Here is a 5,142-nt window from a genome sequence, read left to right on the forward strand (position 1 = left end):
CATAACGATCTTACCTTCTAAATATTAGAGGTTAGGACCAATATGTGGAACTTCAAGTTGAGTAAAAAGAAGAGTTTTGAGTTTCTAATGGTGAGGATACCTTTTCTATTTTTCTAAGACTAGTCAATAGGAAAGTCCTATGGCTAGACCTAGTCTACTAAAGAAGTTTCTAGACCTCAACCAAAAGTGAGGTCAACAACTCTTAACCACCGGTTCACGAACAGTTAAAAGTGAAACTTTGATCGAAAAACACCATTTTTAACGCCTCCCGTCGTCTAATACCTCTCAAAATTGCGATTTTTAAAGGCTAGGGCACACCATTAAGTGGAGATTTCTTGGTGGAATCAAGAAAAAATTGCTAAATTCAGATTCCTTGAGGTAAGAGTTTTACTTCTATGCAAAAGTTTTGGATTTTCAACATGTATTTTGAACACATTTGGAGAAATTTAAAAATTCACTATTCATGGTGAAAAATGAGGGAAAATCATTGGAAATTGCTTGGGAAGTTTAGTTTGTGCTTTAGGAAGTTTAATTTAGTGATTTAGACTTGATTTTTGAAGTTATTTTTGGAATTTATAAAATTTGAAGAATGGCACCAAGAATGAAGAGGAGTAAAGGAAAAAGCCCATTTACTTCGAGCAAATTTGTTAGTTCGAAAGCTCAAGATCGATACAGTGATGCTCTACAGTCACAAAAATTGATTTAAGAGCGATGTTTTAGAAATCCGGGTGGAGAAGTGGAAGATATAATTGTTCATCGACAGTGGGAACAGTTTGTTGTTTCTCTGCTGTCGCAGTGATTTCTGTTGTGAGGGAGTTCTATGTAAATCTCCCTGAAGCTGAAGACAATTGAGTTATTGTTTGAGGAAAGTTGGTGCCTTTTTTTCCAGAGGTAATCAACTTATTTAACTATTTACCACTAGATACTTTATGTTTTTATGCAAATTATAGTCATACTGAAGTGGAGTTAGACGAGATTATTTCATACTTGACTATTGGGATAGGACTTTGGAAGATTACCAATGAGAGGAGAGTAAACTTACCAACTTCAAAGTTATGTGCACCTTCAAAGTCACCTTAAAAGGTCTGGCACTATTTCATTTCTCCTAGTCATCTCAGTGAAGTGACTAGAGAAAGAGCGGCGTTGAACTATTTTACTCAAGAGGGAAAGCTCGTCAACGTTGGAGCTTTGATCTATCAAACTGTCATCAGTTCTGCTACAGCTATTACAACTACAGGTCTGGGACTGGGATTTGCTTCCTTGATCGAGCAGGCTGGGGTTAAATATTATAGTTGGGAGGAAGTTTTGTTACCTCTAAAGCCCATCACAAAGGTGAATGTGAAGACTTATTCTGAGCATTCAATTTTTGGTTGAAGAGGAGGATTTTCCAGGAGCTATGGAATGGAAATGTCTGCTGCATCTACCTCTGCTGCTTCTTCATCTAGACCATCTACTTCACGTGCTTCTACATCTCGGGGTGAGTCTACTCATACCCGAGATGAGTTATTGCGTATGATGATGGATAATATCAATTTTATCACTGATAAGGTACAAAATTTAGAGCGTTTTGCATATCATACTAATAGTTATAATGGAAGGAAGAGTGATTAGGAAGGAAGAGTGATAAGAGTGAATATGAAGAGAAATTCCACTCATCTCTGGAGAACCTAATTAGGGGTGATCCAAAAGTGCAATTTCCTCCATATCCTTGATATCTTGATTATGAGCCTGCAGAAAAGTGGTATAGCGGTGATTCAGAAGATGAGGAGTAAAATCAAGAGATTTTTATGTTTGTAATATGTGTTAGACTATGTGCTTTGGACTTGAGATTTGAGATGTTGTTTATTTTTATGTTGTGGACTATGTGGTGTGGTACTGCTACATTTGCATCTTTATGATGATATGTACTATGTATTGTGTTTTATGAAAAATATTATAAAAATTGGAATTTTATTTGTTCTCAAATGTTCTACAAGTGAATTTGATTTGAAAAGAAAAAAATTGATTATGTATACGAAGTTATATTAGGGAAGTAAATTTTGATTTTAGAAATGAGTAAGAAAATTTAGTTAAAATTTTTAGTAATGAAGAAAAACTTTAAGTTAAAAAGTTTTTATATGAGAAAATGATTGATATAAGTAACTATCTTTAGTAAGAAAAAATTATATTTTTGAAAAATTTAGATAATTTAGACATTTATTTTTAATAGTTAAATTTCTTTTATTAAAATAATTATCAGAATTATTATTATATTTATAAGTAAAAAACTAATATCAAGACTTTGCTTTAGGAATGGAGAAGTGAAATTCAAAATCATTAGAAGGCCTATTTAGATATAGTAATCCTTGCCTAAAAAAGAAAAAGAAAAGAAAAAAAAAAGAAAGAAAATAAAAAGAAAATAAAAAGAAAGAAAAGAAAAAAAAGGAAAAAAATTAGGAAGGAGAAGCTTGAGGATTACAAGAAAAATTGTGTTATTAAAAAATTTAGATAGTTTAGGCTTTTATTTTTAATACTTAAATTTCTTTTCTTAAAATAATTTTCAACTTATATATATAATATAGTAACTAAAATTATTTTTAATGAAAAATTTTAAGTGGAGATAATAAAATAACTAAATTCTAAATTTGGAAAATCTACAATACCTTTCTGAATTAGATAGAAACTCATATTTTTCATCTTTCTTCAGAAAAAGAAAGAAAAGAAAGAAAAGAAAAAGAAAAAGAAAAAGAGAAAAAAAATTAGGAAGGAGATTTAAAATTTAGAAACTCCTAAACAAACTCATATACATATCATACATATGTAGTTTTTAAAGATTGTAGAAACTTATACACACTATGTAGTTTTTAAAGATTGAAGTGTCACTTGAGGATAAATAACATTTTAATTTTGAGGGATTTTGATCCATCTAAAATATATATTATTTTTAGACACATTTTTATACCTATTTTTGAGATAATTACAGATACATGTAAAAAGAGTGAAAAATGATAAAGGAGTGAAAAAGGATCAAATTTGGAGCAAAAAGGTAAAAAACGTGCAAATGAGTTTTGTCGCCTAAGCGTCAGATCCGACGCTTAAGAACCAGGTAAACGGAGAAGGCCGCACCTAAGCGCTAGGGGTCCCGCGCTTAAGCTATAGTGGCAATTATTGGAGAAGTAAATTTAGTTTCTGTGAATTTTTAAGAGGTTTTTGAGGCACCCTCGCGCCTAAGCGCCAGAGTCCCCGTGCTTAAGCGCCAGTGCAGTTACTAGACAAGTAAAGTTAGTTTTTGCGAATTTGAAGAGGTTTTTAAGGCACTCATTGGCTTAATATGTGGTAACCACCATGGACAAAAATTATCATGAAAGGATGCATCTCTTGAGGAAATACATCGAATTTAAACATATTTTGAAGAGTATCCAAGGCACCTCTTGAAAAATTATAAAAGAAAGAAGAACAAATTAGAGAGCACTTTGAAAGGAGTCCTGAAAGTATTGGAAAGTTTTGAAATTTCTCATTTGGGGAGTTAGTTCGGAGAGATTTTTCAGGCACCACTTTTATTTTTTTTTTATCCTATTTGTTATTTTATTCTGAGTGATGTTAAAGAGAAGAGATTCAAAGAAACTTTAAGAGTTTGGTGGAAAACTTGAGATAAGTTTTTATCTTTTTGTTTCTCTCACAACATTTTTGAGACTTCTTTGGTTTAAATTCAGACTTGTTGTTGGTTTGAAAATGATTTCTACTTTTAAACTAAAGTGTGGTTTTATTTTCTCAGTGTGTTTTTAATTTCACCATGGATTCTAAATAGCTTTCTTTATATTTCTTCTTAAAATGATAAGTAATTAAGTTTTGGATTTAAATTTAGGAGGGTATTGATCTTTAATGTTGGAAGATGTTGTGATGATTTAAATCCATGCACTTCATTTACTTCTTGATTTGGCCAATCCAGATGTTGGCCAATCTAGATGTTAAAATTTGTTGTGTGAACATGTAAGAATCGGGCTAGTATTGTCTCAGACAACAATTGGAATGAATCACATGAGGTTGTATGAATGAGAATGTAGTTCATATGATTGAGTGCAAATAAATATTAAAATATTCATTGAAGGGTATATAGTTAAAGGACTTCAAAGTGACAGGTTAAAGCCCCCAACTTGGTTTATTGTTTTAGGTTCTGATACGAGGATGTTAGCACCTAGGTGGAGAGAATCGAGGGAACTCTAGAGTGAGAACTAGTATCTTCCCTACCTAGCCGGTCTACAGAACTATTTAAAATTTAAATTAGCCAATTAACTCTAGTATGGGTAAAGAATATTACTGCTCCTATTTGACAAAACTTAATTTGCATACTTTCACAACATAATTCCTATACTTATTACTGATTCATGATAAAAAGGAAGATATTTTTCTTATTAAGTGCTTTTCATCTACAAAACTCTAGTTATCTTTTTAAGTTGTTACTATTTTATCAAAAATATAAAAAATACTAAAAATATTTGAATTTTTATTACTGTAAAATATATTCAGTTTAAGTAATTGTCTTTTTAAAAATAGAAAGTTTTCTAAAAGTGCATATTGTATAAATTCCCTATGGGTTCAATACTCAGATCTTAATCAAAAAGTCCTATATTACTTGCTAATGATACGTATACTTGAGTAGTAACCCAATATATATAAATTAAAAGTTAAATTCTTATTTTTCTTCTTATTTTTCTTCATGATCAAGTTCTTGCTTTTGTTGTAAAATAAGGAAATATAAGTGAAATATAATCTGAATTGTTGTTGTACTGTGCATACTAGCAGTATCAAGAGGGATCAACCACCACTGCTATTGTTTACAATTTTCAGGTTATCTCTTCATAGGTTATTTTCCTCTGTCAACTACAGACACATTCCTAGATCTTGTGTCGTAAGCTTTTTGTGGTTCCTACTTAGCATCTTTTTTAGGTAATGATAGTTGTCTTATCTCTTTTTGTAGACATGAACCTTGCTGATTAATTTTTCAAATGTCTTTATAGTGAAATCTTTCATAAATAAAGTGATTTCCGAAGTATGCACATTGAATGGATTTCTATCGTATGATAATCTTGTAATTGAGGCTTACCGTTTATGCTTAAAATTATCCATTTTAAGATGTAGTCAACCAAGGTTTCATTGGGTTTT

The sequence above is a fragment of the Phalaenopsis equestris genome, unplaced genomic scaffold (genome assembly GCF_001263595.1).
Source record: "Phalaenopsis equestris unplaced genomic scaffold, ASM126359v1 Scaffold000317, whole genome shotgun sequence".
NCBI lineage: Eukaryota > Viridiplantae > Streptophyta > Magnoliopsida > Asparagales > Orchidaceae > Phalaenopsis > Phalaenopsis equestris.